This window comes from Natator depressus, chromosome 7 (assembly GCF_965152275.1).
Source record: "Natator depressus isolate rNatDep1 chromosome 7, rNatDep2.hap1, whole genome shotgun sequence".
NCBI lineage: Eukaryota > Metazoa > Chordata > Testudines > Cheloniidae > Natator > Natator depressus.
The window spans coordinates 14,589,058-14,604,891 of NC_134240.1; the positions used below are offsets into that span (position 1 = coordinate 14,589,058).

Genomic DNA, 15,834 nt, shown 5'->3' on the forward strand with positions numbered 1-15,834 from the left:
TTCAATTTCTTTCCTTGAATTAATTTCTTAATTTAAAATAACAGCTTTTTGTGTAATAAAATATAAAAAGCAAGCCTCTCAGTGGTGATTTATTGCCAGTTTTATGTAGCACTGTGTGCTGGCCTTTAGTCTGGTAATTAACAACTTCAGAAAATGGCACTGATCCCACAATTCAGCTATACAATACCGAATCAGAAATCTGTTGATCTGGTGATATATTACCTTAGAACTTCATTTATTTTCCACATTTTATATTTAAAAAAAAAAAGTGGTATCTCCCCACCTCTTGTCAAAAAGTGTGCCATCAGAGGCTATAATGTGGTCTTATATTACTAAGATTACATTTTTTTCAGAAAAGTCTTACAAAACATTTAATACTATTTACTATTGTACTATTAAGTATCATAATAAATCATTAAAATTAAAAGACATGGTTATTTCTTCTTTGTGGTTTTTCCTCTTACTTGCTAATTCATCTGCTCTAGCAATTTCAAATTTCCCTAGTCATTCATTGCTATTTAGAGGGGCAAAAAGAGATGGAAAATCAAAACAACATAAAAAAGGCCATACTGGGTCAGACCAACGGTCCATCCAGCCCAGTATCCTGTCTCCTGACAGCGGCCAATGCCCGATGCTTCAGAGGGAATGAACAGACCAGGTAATCATCAAAGTGATCCATCCCGTCACCCATTCCCAGCTTCTGGCAAACACATGCTAGGGACACTTCAGAGCATGGTTTTGTATCCCTGCCCATCCTGGCTAACAGCTATTGATGGACCTATCCTCCATGAACTTATTTAGCTCTTTTTTGAACCCTGTTATAGTCTTTTTTGAACCCAGCATACTCTCACAAAGTATTCCACAGGTTGACTGTGCATTGTGTGAAGAAATACTTCCTTTTATTTGTTTTAAACCTGCTGCCCATTAATTTCATTGGGTGACCCCTGTGTGTTATGAGGAGGAGGAGTAAATAACACTTCCTTAATTACTTTCGCCACACCAGTCATGATTTTATAGATCTCTCACCTCTCCCCTTAGTCTCTCTTTTCCAAGCTGAAACAGTCTCAGTTTTAGTAATCTCTCTTCATATCGAAGCTCTTCCATACCCGTAGGCATTTTTTTTCCCTGTTCTGTACCTTTTCCGATTTCAATATGTCTTTTTTGAGATGGGGTGACCAGATGTGCATGCAGTATTCAATATGTGGACGTACCATGGACTTATATAGAGGAAATATGATATTTTCTGTCTTATTATCTATCCCTTTCATAATGATTCCCAACATTCTGTTCGCTTTTTTGACTGCCGCTGCACATTGAGTGGATGTTTTCAGAGAACTATCCACAATGACTCCAAGATCTCTTTCTTAAGAGATAACAACTAATTTAGACCCCATCATTTTATATGTATAGTGGGGATTATGTTTCCCAATGTGCATTACTTTGCATCTATCAACATTGAATTTCATCTGCCATTTTGTTGCCCAGTTTTGTGAGATCCCTTTGTAACTCTTCGCAGGCTGCTTTGGACTTATCTATCCTGAGTAGCTTTGTATCATCTGCAAATTTTGCCGCCTCACTGTTTACCCCTTTTTTCAGATCATTTATGAATATGTTGAACAGTATTGGTCCAAGTACAGAACGCTGGGGGAAACTGACACTTCTCTCCATTCTGAAAACTGATCATTTATTCCTACCCTTTAACCAGTAACTGATCCATGAGAGGACCTTCCGTCTTATCCCATGACTGCTTTCTTTGCTTAAGATCCTTCATGAACATTAACTCTAATTTGGAATTATTTTGCAATTAGGCCATGAGCATTTGTGTGGATGGATGTTTGCTCACCTGAGTGTTGGGAAAAGATCTGTTCTTTATGCAAACACCTTTATGCACAAACACACACACACACACACACACACACACACGCGTACCAGGATGTACCCTACTTGCATTGCAAGTGCTTCCCTCATTAGAGTCACTCAAAGCAGCAGTAGCAATACCAGGTGCCTTAACTAACTAATCTCATATAAAAATAATTAATCAGCAAAGATATAGTCAAAGTTTATAGATTGCAAACAACCTATCAGCTAACATATATTAGCATAAATATACTATCTAAAAAAATCGCAAACAATGAATAAATCTGTAGAAATCAATGTCTGTTTTGCAGATAACACAAACTACTTCACTGCTGATCATTTTAGCCAAGACTCCCACAATCTCAAACCACTTCCCAGGCCTCCAGAGGTGCCAAAACCTACAGCTTCTCCCCTGACAATTTCCATGAGCCAGTGATGCATGGTCAATGAAATCTTCTGCAGCACACTGAAAAATGAAAATGCAGGACAGCCTCAAATAAATTGAATTTATTAACAAAATGCATACAACAGAGGTGACTAAACTGACTGCATTGCTAATTTTCATAATTAATCCACATATACATACATATATACACACACACACAAAACTTCCTCTATTTTTAAAATTTACGTGATGCTGCTACAGAATTTCCATTCTATTGCACTAGAACAGTGATTCCCAAACTAGGGGCACTGCTTGTTCAGGGGAAGCCCCTGGTGTCCCTCAGCCCGCGCTGCTTCCTGCAGCTCCCATTGGCCGAGAGCGGCGAACCACAGCCACCGGGAACTGCGATGGGCCGAACCTACGGATGCGGCAGGTAAACAAACTAGCCCGGCCCACCAGGGCTTTCCCTGAACAAGCGGCGCCCCTAGTTTGGGAACCACTGCACTACAATGCTAGAAAAACTAAGGATTTTACAACAGAGTTTAGGTCCAACTTGCCCCCGAGTATATAGGGTCTTGGTAACAAGCCACCGAGGCTAACAACTAGAAGATATGACATATACATTGGTGTTTATGGGGGGGCCTGTTATGGGAATGGGAATTATACAATATGGGGAAACTCAGTTGAGTTTCAGCTGTAATGATGCTTAGGTTCACTGAAATTTACATTACCTCAGTGAACATTTTGGTCCATTTACCAGTTATAGGTTAGTAAGAAAATCCCAAACAATGGAGAAGTTGTTTTTTTTAATCTGGTTTTATTGCAAAATCCTTTGTACAGATTAAGACTGCAAGAAGGTATTCGACTCTGGTCTGTGACACAATCACGTACAAAAATGGGAAAGAGGAAAAATTGTGTCAACTTCTTCAAACACCAGTTTGGGGTCAGTTCTTATTTTAATGATACCAAGTTTGTCAGCCTTATTCTTAAATCACACTTCCTCTATAGTGCTTAGAGTATTTGGGCCAAGATTTTCAAATGTGATTAGTGACTAGTGTTTACGGTTGGGATAACAACTGGGATAACAATTTTTCGGTGCCCAATTTGTAAGGCTTTAAAGGACCTCATTTCAGAGGATAGGTACTCAGCACGGTTTGAAAATTAGACCTCTTTTAAGGTATCCAAAGTTAGGCACTGAAAATCACTAAACAATTTTAATAATCTTGGCTTTTCGCTCCCTTCTTTTTTCAACCTAAGGATAATTTGCTGTTCTGCAGAGAATATTATTATTTCTCATAATTGCAATACTAAATTTGTGGAGTCTACTTTTTTTGCTCCTTTTGGAGTGATTTGCTGTATTTTCTCAGTGCAGATGAATGAATAGTGAAACATTCCACTGGATTTCTGTTCCTCTAGAACTCATAGAATCTGGGGGCCATGGACATAATTGTGCAGTAAACAAAATAATCCATTGTTGAGGATTCCTTGAGGATTCCTGATGATGAAGCAGCTAATAAATGACTCATTTTTAAAGGAAGGTTGTTGTTTCAAGGTGTGATATCCTCAAAGCAGAATCAAGATAGTTAATTTTATGTTCTCCCATCCTTCAATACCAAAATAAGGGATATATAAATAGTAAAGCAAAAGGATTCTGCTAAATGTATTTTGCATTGTGACCCTTAAAGTTATTTCCTTAACTGTAAAAAAATACACTTTTATTCCCCTGATAATACAGAAGAACTTGATTAAAGTGGGTTAATTTAAAAATTTTCTGCTGGTTTGAAAGCTATTACCACTAATACTGGTATTTACCATTTTGGGTCTAAATTGAACTCCCATTCAGGTAAATCAGGTATCTTCTTTCCATTGTCCCAAATGAGAGTTGCATTAGGCCCTTGAAGTGTTGCATCAAATCTTTCAAACAGGAAGAGGCTTTTTAATCAAGACCTGCGTAAGCCATTGCAAACATGCACATTATTCGACCAGTACTATTTTTAACATCCACAAAAGAATTTTCTGTAAGTAGGTTCAGATCTAGATAAGGTTTGAAAGGGCCAATGTCAGCTATTCGTACTGTAGGTCTTTGAGATACAAAAAATTATTCGGGGGTAGCCATGTTAGTATGTATCCACAAAAACAACAAGGAGTCCGGTGGCACCTTAAAAAGACTAACAGATTTATTTGGGTATAAGCTTTCATGGGTAAAAACTCCACTTCTTCAGATGCATGGAGTGAAAATTACAGATGCAGGCACTGTCATACTGACACATGAAGAGAAGGGAGTTACCTCACAAGTGGAGAACCAGTGTTGACAGGGCCAATTCAGTAAGGGTGGATGTAGTCCACTCCCAATAATTGATGAGGAGATGTCAATTCCAGGAGAGGGAAAGTTGCTTTTGTAATGAGCCAGACACTCCCAGTCCCTATTCAAGCCCAAATTAATGGTGTTAAATTTGCAAATGAATTTTAGTTCTGCAGTTTCCTTTGAAGTCTGTTTCTGAAGGTTTTTTTGTTCAGGTACGGCTACTTTTAAATCTGTTATAGAATGTCCAGGAAGATTGAAGTGTTCTCCTACTGGCTTTTGTATGTTACCATTCCTGATGTCCGATTTGTGTCCATTTATTCTTTTACGTAGACAGTGTCCGGTTTGGCCAATGTACATGGCAGAGGGGCACTGCTGGCACATGATAGTATATATCACATCAGTAGATGTGCAGTTGAATGAGTCCCTGATGGTGTGACTGATGTGGTTGGGTCCTCTGATGGTGTCGCTAGAGTAGATATAGGGACAAAGTAGGCAACAAGGTTTGTTACAGGGATTGGTAATTTACATCCCAACTAGTCTGGACCAAGGTACTATACAGACAAGTCCAAGGGAAGAGTTGCAGATGCAGTCAAAATGAAATTCGTTTTCAAATTTAAACAAATACTTGTGAAAAATGTGAAAAATATTCACTCTGCTCAGTGAACAGCACTAACCAGTTTACTTTATTTGTAGTTTAACTCTCATTGGCTCTTCAAGTTGCCAAATCTTACTACTTATGTGGAAATTTCCTCCTACACTTTAAACATTTTCCCTTACTGATATGTGATAATGCTTCATATCAGCAAAGATTACTTCATCTCAGGACTGGCAAACACTGTTTCTGACCTGATAGGTTATTTGGAATACATTTGAAAAAAATGTAAGACACATGCTGACAACATTTAAAACAAATCATGAGGTAATAAAGAAAAGAAAGAAATGTTTTTATCTCCCACGGAGTAGCTGGGAAAAGAGAGAATTCCTACACTGATTATCTTTGGGTTGTGCAATTTTCCTCAGTATACCTGGTGATAAAGCAGTTATCTCAAAAGAGTGAATGTTACAGTCCAATGGATTCCCAAGGTCACTGTAATTGGCAGATGGAAGAAGTTCTATCCTATCAACTTTCAAAATGGCACAGACTGTCTGCTTGCTTGACAGAACAGTAGAATAGATGAATTCTGCTTATACTGAGAGTGGGCTGCATAGCAATCAGCCAAATCCGTCAAACTGTATTATTTTTACACACAGTGTGCTTTTCTTCCTGTAAAGCACCGGCTTGCCTTTGTTTTCTCATAGAAAAAGTATATGCATCTCTCCTCTCCTTTGAAATGTTCTCTCAGCTCTTTGCTGCAATTCCAGATTGCACGAGCACCTCCAAAGCTAACTCATGTCTTTCTGCTCCTGCGGACTATTTGAACTGGTGCAATAATCTGGCCATCATGGTTGTAGACGCTCTTTACAACAGTATTCCACATGAGGATGGACTACAAGCTGTCAAGAACTGTATCCCTGATGAGGCCACGGCACACCTGGTGGCTGAGCTTTGTGACTTTGTCCCCACCGACAACCATTTCAGATTTGGGGACAATTTATACCTTCAAATCAGCAGCACTGCTATGGGTACGCACAGGGCCCCAGAGTATGCCAACATTTTTATGCATGACTTAGAGCAACGCTTCCTCAGCTCTTGTCCCCTAGCACCCCTCCTCTACTTGCGCTACATTGATGACATCATCATATGGACCCACGAGAAGGAAGCCCTTGAAGAATTCCACTTGGATTTCAGCAATTTACACCCCACCATCAACCTCAACCTGGACTAGTCCACACAAGAGATCCACTTCCTGGACACTACAGTGCAAATAAGCAATGGTCACATAAACACCACCCTACACCAGAAACCTACTGAACCGCTATACTTACCTACATGCCTCCAGCTTCCATCCAGGACACATCACATGATCCATTGTCTACAGCCAAGCTCTGAAATACAACTGAATTTGCTCCAATCCTTCAGACAGAGACAAACACCTACAAGATCTTTATCAAGCATTCTTAAAACTACAATACACACCTGGGGAAGTGAGGAAACAGATTGACAGAGCGAGATGGGTACCCAGAAGTCACCTACTACAGGACAGACCCAAAAAGGAAAATAACAGAACACCACTGGCCATCACATACAGCCCTCAGCTAAAACCTCTCCAGCACATCATCATTGATCTACAGCCTATCCTGGAAAATGATCCCTCACTCTGCCAGATCTTGGGAGGCAGGCCAGTTCTCGCTTACAGACAGCCCCCCAACCTGAAGCAAATACTTACTAGCAACTACACACCACACCACAGAAACACTACCCCAGGAACCTATCCTTGCAACAAAGCCCGTTGCCAACTGTGTCCACATATCTATTCAGGGGACACCATTATAGGGCCTAATCACATTAGCCACACTATCAGAAGCTCGTTCACCTGCACATCTACCAATGTGATATATGCCATCATGTGCCAGCAATGCCCCTCTGCCATGTACATTGGCCAAACTGGACAGTCTCTATGTAAAAGAACAAATGGACACAAATCAGATCTCAAGAATTATAACATTCAAAAACCAGTTGGAGAGCACTTCAACCTCTTTGGTCATTTGATTACAGACCTAAAAGTTCCAATTCTTCAACAAAAAAACTTCAAAAACAGACTCCAATGAGAGACAGCTGAATTGGAATTAATTTGCAAACTGGATACAAATAATAAAGACTGGGAGTGGATGTGTCATTACACAAAGTAAAACTATTTCCCCATGTTTATTCCCCCCCCACACACACATTCTTGTCGACTGCTGGAAATGGCCCACCTTGATTATCACTACAAAAGTTCTCCCTCCCCCCCCGCATCCTGCTGTTAATAGCTCACCTTACCTGATCACTCTTGTTACAGTGTGTATGGTAACACCCATTGTTTCATATTCTCTGTGTATATAAATCTCCCACTGTATTTTCCACTGCATGCACCCGATGAAGTGAGCTGTAGCTCACAAAAGCTTATGCTCAAATAAATTTGTTAGTCTTTAAGGTGCCATAAGTACTCCTTTTCTTTTAGTCTCTTACAATGTGATTATACAACTGTGCCTAACGCAATGAGGCTCCAAGCGCTAGTATATATAATGAATAAATAAAACAACAATTTATTTGACCATGCAATTTAATCACAGAAGTGGTCGGGCATTTAGTGGTCATTTAGTTCAGCCTGCAGCCTTTGTGTGTGCATGGGTGCGCTTGTGCAGTACTCTGATTGTCTAGACCATCTCAAATTGATGTCAAACTGTCACAAAAAATTCTAGAGCTTCTGACTCAACCGCTTCTATTAAGTGAGATAATAGAGATAACTAGGGCTGTCAAGCGATTAAAAAAGTTAATCACAATTAATCGCACTGTTAAACAACAATAGAATACCATTTATTTAAATATTTTTGGGTGTTTTCTACATTTTCAAATATATTGATTTCAATTACAACACAAAATACAAAGTATACAGTGCTCACTTTATTTTTGATTAAAAATATTTGCACTGTAAAAAATCAAAAGAAATAGTATTTTCAATTCATCTAAGTACTGTAGTGCAATCTCTTTATCATGAAAGTTGAACTTACAAATGTCAAATTATGTTAAAAAAATAACTGCATTCAAATATAAAACAATGTAAAACTTTTGCGCCTTCAAGTCTACTCAGTCCTACTTCAGCCAATCACTCAGACAAACAAGTTTGGTTACATTTACAGGAGATAATGCTGCCCGCTTCTTGTTTACAATGTCACCTGAAAGTAAGAAGAGGTGTTCTCATGACACTGTTGTAACTGGCGTCACAAGATATTTACATGCCAGAAGCACTAAAGATTCATATGTCCCTTCATGCTTCAACCACCATTCCAGAGGATATGCATCCATGCTGATGATGGGTTCTGCTCGATAATGATCTAAAGCGTAGCGGCCTGACATGTTCATTTTCATTAGCTGAGTCAGATGCCACCAGCAGAAGGTTGATTCTTTTTTAGTGGTTCAGATAGTTCCCATATCTGAGTGTTGCTCTTCAAGGACTCCTGAAAGCATGCTCCACACCTCACCCCTCTCAGTTTTGGATGGCACTTCAGATTCTTAAACCTTGGGTCAAGTGCTGTAGCTATTTTTAGAAATTTCACATTGGTAGATTCTATGCATTTTGTCAAATCTGCAGTGACCGTGTTTGTAAATCAAACAACATGTGCTGGGTCATCTGAGACCACTATAACAGGAAATATATGGCAGAATGCCGGTAAAATAGAGCAGGGGACATAAAATTCTCCCCCAAGGAGTTCAGTCACAAATTTAATTAACGCATTTATTTTTTTAACAAATGTCATCAGCATGTCCTCTTGAATGGTGACCGAAGCAGGAAGGGGTAAACAAATGTTTAGCATATCTGGCACATAAATACCTTGCAATGCCGGCTACAAAAGTGTCATGCGAATGCCTGTTCTCACTTTCAGGTGACATTGTAAATAAGAAGCAGGCAGCAGTAGTTCCCGTAAATGTAAACGAACTTGTTTGTCTTAGCGATTGGCTGAACAAGAAGTAGGACTGAGTGGACTTGAAAGCTCTAAAGTTTTACATTGTTTTGTTTTTGAGTGAAGTTATGTAACAAAAAAAAAATCTATATTTGTAAGTTACACTTTCACGATAGAGATTGCACTACAGTACTTGTATGAGGTGAACTGAAAAACTCTTATTTTAAAAGAGCAAATATTTGTAATAAAAATAATATAAAGTGAGCAGTGTATATTTTGTATTCAGTTTTGTAATTGAAATCAATATATTTGAAAAGGTAGAGAAACATCCAAAAATATTTAATACATTTCACTTGGTATTCTATTGTTTAATCGCAGTTAATTTTTTGAGTTAATCGCGTGAATTAACTGCAATTGACAGCCCTAGAGATAACTGTTTCAGGTTTTCAACATAATGATGCAAGAATGACACACAATATTACTTTTATTAGAATACTAAATTAATGGAAAACTAATAACATTTAAACTGTTTAAATAGTATATAGATGTACTGGGTGGGAGGTAACAATCCAAAGAGTGAATATGAGGAAGATGTGTTTACTTGTTTTCAAGGGCAATTTCCTTATATTCAAGTAGTCAGGCTTTTCCTTTTTGTTACTTTACCAAGTTGAACTATGACAGTTGCAATGTAATTATATAATTATATATTGGTCAAGCATGCAGTCTAATACCATTTAATTCTTTATTTTTTCAAATAGATACAATTGTGTTGGAAGCAGTATGTGGGTGGCTAATTTTCTTCCTCACGTTTTCCATTAATCAAACACTATAGAAAAACTGAAGGAAATTAAGAAGCCCTCCAAGGTTATGGATGGGAGGTAAGAAAGTAAGTCTTCCACATAACACTTCGATTATTCACATTTGTGTTGCTTTATACTGCTACTGTCTGAGCAAAAATGGAAGACTAATGGGTATAACTCAGCATGACCAGCAAATTAATATTTTAAACAGAAATATCCCAGGTTGTAACTATTTCCTAACATGGGGCCTGATCCAAAACCCACTCAAGTCAAAAGAAAGAGTCCCATTGATTTCAATGAGCTTTTGATTGGGCCCATGAGTAGTGACGTCACTTACTCACAAGCCTCAGCACAGGTAGCGTGCGAACTGCTAGCTGAGGGAGGCTAGCCCCCAGCCCTGCCCCTTCCACCCAAGGCCCTGCCCCTTCTGCACCCCCAAAACCCAGAGGTCCCCCCCACACACACACACACCCTGCGGCTGCCGGCCCCCGCCCCAGGCTGGCTTGTGTCCGTAGCCCCCCCACCCACTAGCCCTGGAGTACCGGGAGGGAGAGCATGAGGCACCGTCGCAGACCCCAACCCCAGAAGGGAGAGCGCTCAGCGGTGACACTGTGGCCTCCCCAGCCCCAGAGCGTCGGGAGGGAGAGCGCGTGGTGCCACTGGAGCCCCGAGAAGGCAAGCGGCATAGCCCCAGCTCTTGGAGCCCAGTGACACTGCCTAAGTGGGGCCCTGGGGGCAGAGTGTGGGTGGGACCATGCCTGGCTGTCTGGGGAGGCACAGCCTGCCCCAGCCTCCCCCACCCGTGGGTCTCAGTGTTGTGTAAACCACTGGTCCATGTATTTTGTGTGTCCAATCCACAGAGGACACGTAATAGCGAACTCTAGAGCCTGGTCTCACTCCTACTGAAGTCAGTGACACTCCCCCTATTTACTTCATGGGGAGAAGGATCAGGCCCCTAGAGTGTGACTAAGAAGAGGGATTGGAAGCACGCCATAGTTAAACACTGCTTGCAGGTTCTGATTCCTACGTTTAAATACTACAGATGAGCTTCATTATATACCAAACATACCATTTAAACATAAGAAAAACTAGTTAAGCAAATGAAAGCGAAAATGTTAACAAAAATCTAAAGGTTGCCATGACCAATATAGGGAGTTCTAGCTATAAAAAGGAAAAGAGGTATCTGTTGTGGGAAGCACATAAACAGCATCAAGCAATTTAAAAAAAAGTAATAGAGAACGGCTTCTTCTGAAAGATTTGCAGTGGGATCCAGTGCTGCACCTCAGAGATGCAGCACAGACCTTGCAGCTCGTGGTGGGGGATTTGGTGATTTGTGCCCTCTCAATCCTTTGCTGTTCTGGGCTCTGGAGAGGCCTCTGACATTATTTAGACAGCCCTGGGGAATCTGTCTAAGTTACAGCAGCCTTTTGGACTTCGAATGGGCAGCAACACTGTTCAGAAACTCCACAACACTTTATGCTACCTCCTGGCCTGATATACCCCATCCATCTCTGGCTCTGCCCCTGACAAGCCCCTCCAGCTCCTGGCAAGCCCCTGATGCCAGGGCTTGCAAGGAGATCCTTAGTGCTGTGCCTGCAATTGTGTTCTGCAGTTCCTGTGCCAGGGGAATTCTCTCCACCTAGAACTGGGGCTTTTAGGGCCTCTTTCACCACTCTGATGCCTTTATCCTGGCTCAAATGGGCCAGAGCAAGGATGAGAATCTCACCCTTAGATCCAATCAGAAGAGAGTAAAAATATTGTTTCTAACAATCAGGTCACTGTCGTTCTGTAATATTTAATGCGATCCAATTTTTTAAAATCATGAACCACATACCGTACTGCTGAGTTGCTTTAACATTTTACCTGTAATGAGGACGGATCAGATCCTTCATCCCTTTCACTGCACACACTCACATTTCCCCTGATTGTAATGAGGACTACAGTTTCATTCTTATTTTATGTACTTTATGGGCTTCTCTGCGTTTTTTGCTTTTCCAATTAAACCCGTCTCACGAACCTAATCGTGAGACTGGCATTGCAATTTTCCCAGTACAATTACCTCATCTCTAATTAAACTGAACAGTGTCATATCCAGAGTAGGTGGCACAATGAGGTAATTCAGTGTGTTTTTAAACCAAAGACAGCTGACTTGAGTCATCAGCTAACTTAGGTAAACAGGTGAGAAGAAGCTCAATGATCTCACCCTAGTCGCCAGAGCACACTGCATAACCACCACATAATTCAGCACAACTGCCCACATCTACTCAAAGGCACTGCAGCAGTGGGGTAAGAAGATCATTACAGGTCCTGTCCACCATTAAGGTGGACAGGAAAGACTTTGTTCGCTTATACTGGACCTGATTCATTGGTGTGCAGTGGTCCCTTCATGGCACCACAAAGTAGTTAAGAGTCCCTTGGTGCAGATTTCAGCTCTGCACTCCCTCCCATAGCAGGAACCCTTGGTGCAAGGCATGTGTCAAAGGTGGGAGGGAGCAGGCCATGCGAGGGAGTCTTAAATGCACATCTGCTGCAGTCTTAAATGCTGGCTATTGCCCAGCTATCATATGTCCATAGGAGCCAGGCAATGTTGTTGTAGCCATGTTGGTCCCAAGATATGAAAGAGACAAGGTAGGTGAGGTAATATCGTTTACTGAACCAACTTCTGTTGGTGGAAGGGACAAGCTTTTGAGGTTCACAGAGTTCTTTCTCAGGTCTGGAGAAGGTAACCAGAGCATCTAAGCTAAATACAAGGTGGGTCCATTGTTAAGCATAAAGGGTTGACATGATAGCACAGGGGTGAAGCAGAGGGGCCATGCTAGCCAAGGTGCAAGTTAGTTCAGCCCTCAAAGCATGCTGCACCAAGCCCCCATGACAGGCTCTGTGTTTGTTTGAATTTGGCCCACTCTGCCTGATTCAAACCTCAGTCTCAGAAGTATTAATTCATTCATAACACATGCACAATTCTCCCAAAGCTTAAGCAATCCCCCTCTCTTTCGGCCTGTTCATTACTGTGCCACGCTTAGATCACAGCCGGCAGCCCAGTGTCAGTTTGTTGTATGCAGGGGTGAAAGTAAGTTAGAGGACTTACCAGTAGGCCAGAATCCTGAGCACGGGGCGTGGCCTCAGCCGGAAGAGGCGTGGCCTCAGCCGGAAGAGGCAGGGCCTTAAATCCCCAGGCCCTTTAAATCACTGAGGAGCCCTGGGGCCTCCCGGCTGCCACTGCTACCCCGGGGCTCTGGCAGAGCTTAAAAGGGTCTGGGGCTCTGCTGTGGTAGCAGCTGCCGGAGCCCCGAGCTCTTTAAATCCCGGCCTGAGCCCTGCTGCCCGAGCCCTGGGATACTGGTGGCGGGGCTCTGGCAGGGATTTAAAGGGCCCCGGGGCTCCAGCCGCCACTACTGCCCCGGGGCCCTTTAAATCCCCGCCGCCGCTACCCCAGGGCTTTAAATTGCCCTCTTGGAAAGCCGGGCCTGGTACGGCGCACCGGCTCTTACCGGTACGCCGTACCGGGGCGTACTGGCTTACTTTCACCTCTGGTTGTATGGCTTACTAAAAAGAAAAAGATTAATGTCTTTCTTAGTTTCAGGTGCCACAGCAGGTGCTGCAGCATGTGGGGAATGAGAGAAAGCAATCCTCGGCATTCTGTTTTCAATACCCAACTGAACTCATCAGAACTGAGCAGAGCTTCGTTGCTAAGCTCTGATTTACTTGGTTTTAAAGATTTCCAAAGTTAAGGGAAGCTTAGATTTTTCACAGAAGTGATTCGCACATACCTCAGCTCGAATACAATTAATAACCAACACCAGAGCGGATTTATTTTGAAAAGTAATTACGAAAATATGGAGCTAAGGAACTCTTTAATGAAGACACTCATGCCCATTTTAGAATACTGTGAGATTTCATGGTAATTTGTTGATTATCTCTTTCACACGATTCATTCCACACTAGTATTAACAAGGAAGAGAACCCAGACATAATGTCACAAAGTATACTTATGCCATAATTCATACTTATTCTGCTGCTCAATATTGAGACGCACACCGCATAGAGATTAAACATAATTTGTGTCAGTGAATGGGCATAGATATGATCCATCTGATTTTTTTTAATATTAAAATCAGGGTTGTTTATATAAACCTGAACAGGCCAGTTTTTAATCCTGTTTTCTTTAAGACATTAAGTTCAAGATCAAAATCAAGATTTCAAATATGCAGACACCAAAGAAAAAAAATGCATGTACAGTGAGAATGGCAGAGCATCCAGCTGACAACGCCTATCTAGTAGCTAAAGCATAGCGCTGGCAGTCAGATGGATTCTTTTTCTGGCTCTGCCACCAATATATTGTGTGACCTTGGGCAACTCTGTAAAAGAGCTTAACTTTCAGAAGGGGTAAGCTCCCACAGCTCCCCTTTGCATCATCTGGGGTTTCAGGAGCTCAGCACCTGAGCAGGCAGACACCTGAACTCTCAGGCTCTCAGTTTCCTTGTCAGTAAAATGGGGATAATAACCCACCTCAAAGGGGTGCCATGAGGCTTAATCATTATTGTTTGTAAAGCAGTTTGAAGTTCTCAGATGGAAGGGCTGCAGAATTCCAAATTGGTGCTTGTATTAGAGTCTTGCGACCTATCTGTCTTAGGCCTTGTCTACGCTACAGGGGAAATTCGATCCAAGCTATGCAATTTGACCTACGTGAATAGCGTAACTCAAATCAACGTAGCTTAGATCTACTTACCACGGGGTCCACGCTACATGATGTTGATGGGAGATGCTCTCCCGTCGCCTCCCCCTACTCTTCTCGATCCGGTGGAGTACAGGAGCCGACAGAAGAGCGATCTGCAGTTGATTTAGCGAGTCTTCACTAGACCCACTAACTCGACCATCGATTGCCGATCCCCCAGTTAGTGTAGACAAGCCCTGAGGCACATTAGAGATACTTACTTCCTTGGTTCAAAGCAATAGTTGAGAAGACAGAATGAAATGTCCAACAAGGGGTTTTCTCCTCTTCTGGGGTTTCCAGTGCACATTTAGAAGTGCATGTTAAATAGCTTTGTTTTCATTTCATTTTTGGATAGTATGTATGTGGAATGGCTTTATCCAGACAGAACAGTTTTCTGCCCAGCTTTAGACCAAAAATGTTTTTATCCCTAAAGAAGGTAACTGGTTGTTTTTCCAGAGGTCAGATGCTGCAACCTGTTGACAGAATAGAAGAAACCAAGTTTGGTTAAAACCATTCAAGGGGCAAGTAAAATCTGCAAACAACTTGTTGAACCCTATTGTCTTAGCTCAGTTTAGAATACCCACATGTCCAATCAGATAGAAACAGACATGGGATGAGCTAGAATAGCTTTATGTGAAGAAAAAGGTTCCCGTTTGGAATAAGGTTAAAAAAAATGGAACAACAGGAAAGTTTTTTTTCCCCTCATTGGTCCCCCAAAATAAAATGTAGTTAGCAAAAGCCACTGTACAGTAGGACAGAGACTGACTTAGTCTGAAATGTAATTGGCAGGAAGCATGGTTCAGCTCTCTAACTTTGATAGTTTAATTTACATGTAAGCATTAAAAGCACATGTTCAGGGGATCTGTATGTCTTTTTTTTTTTTCAATATGTTGCAGGGGCACTGGACACCTTATTACAGGAACTAAACTTCCACCAAAAAGCAGATTGCTCAAGACCAATGTGTCATGGAGAAGGTGTGTGGGATGTTCAGAGGGAAAGTAACAGGCAATGACAGAGCAGGCTGTGACAGGCACTGCTGCATAAACACTGTCGCAGGTTCCTCCAGCAAATTGAATTTACCAATTTGGGCCTGTCCAATGGATGAAGAGAAAGAAAGCTGCTGGAAACTCTGAAGAAGGAAATTCTATTAGGAGAGAGAGTAAGTAATTGTTTTCAGGGAAAACTGACATCCTGCAGTGAGTTATTGTATTGTCTCATAGCTGGACTCAAA

At 41.5% G+C, this 15,834-nt stretch overlaps 1 long non-coding RNA gene across 1 annotated transcript in view; it reads right to left on the reverse strand.

Annotated features, from left to right (window-relative positions):
• The window catches only part of LOC141991385 (uncharacterized), a 50,391-nt gene extending 35,442 nt beyond the window's left edge, over positions 1-14,949 (reverse strand). Inside the window, exon 1 of the long non-coding RNA XR_012640359.1 lies at positions 14,825-14,949. This is a non-coding gene — a long non-coding RNA (uncharacterized LOC141991385). The remainder of the gene's footprint in view (positions 1-14,824) is intronic.
• Positions 14,950-15,834: the final 885 nt, after the last annotated feature.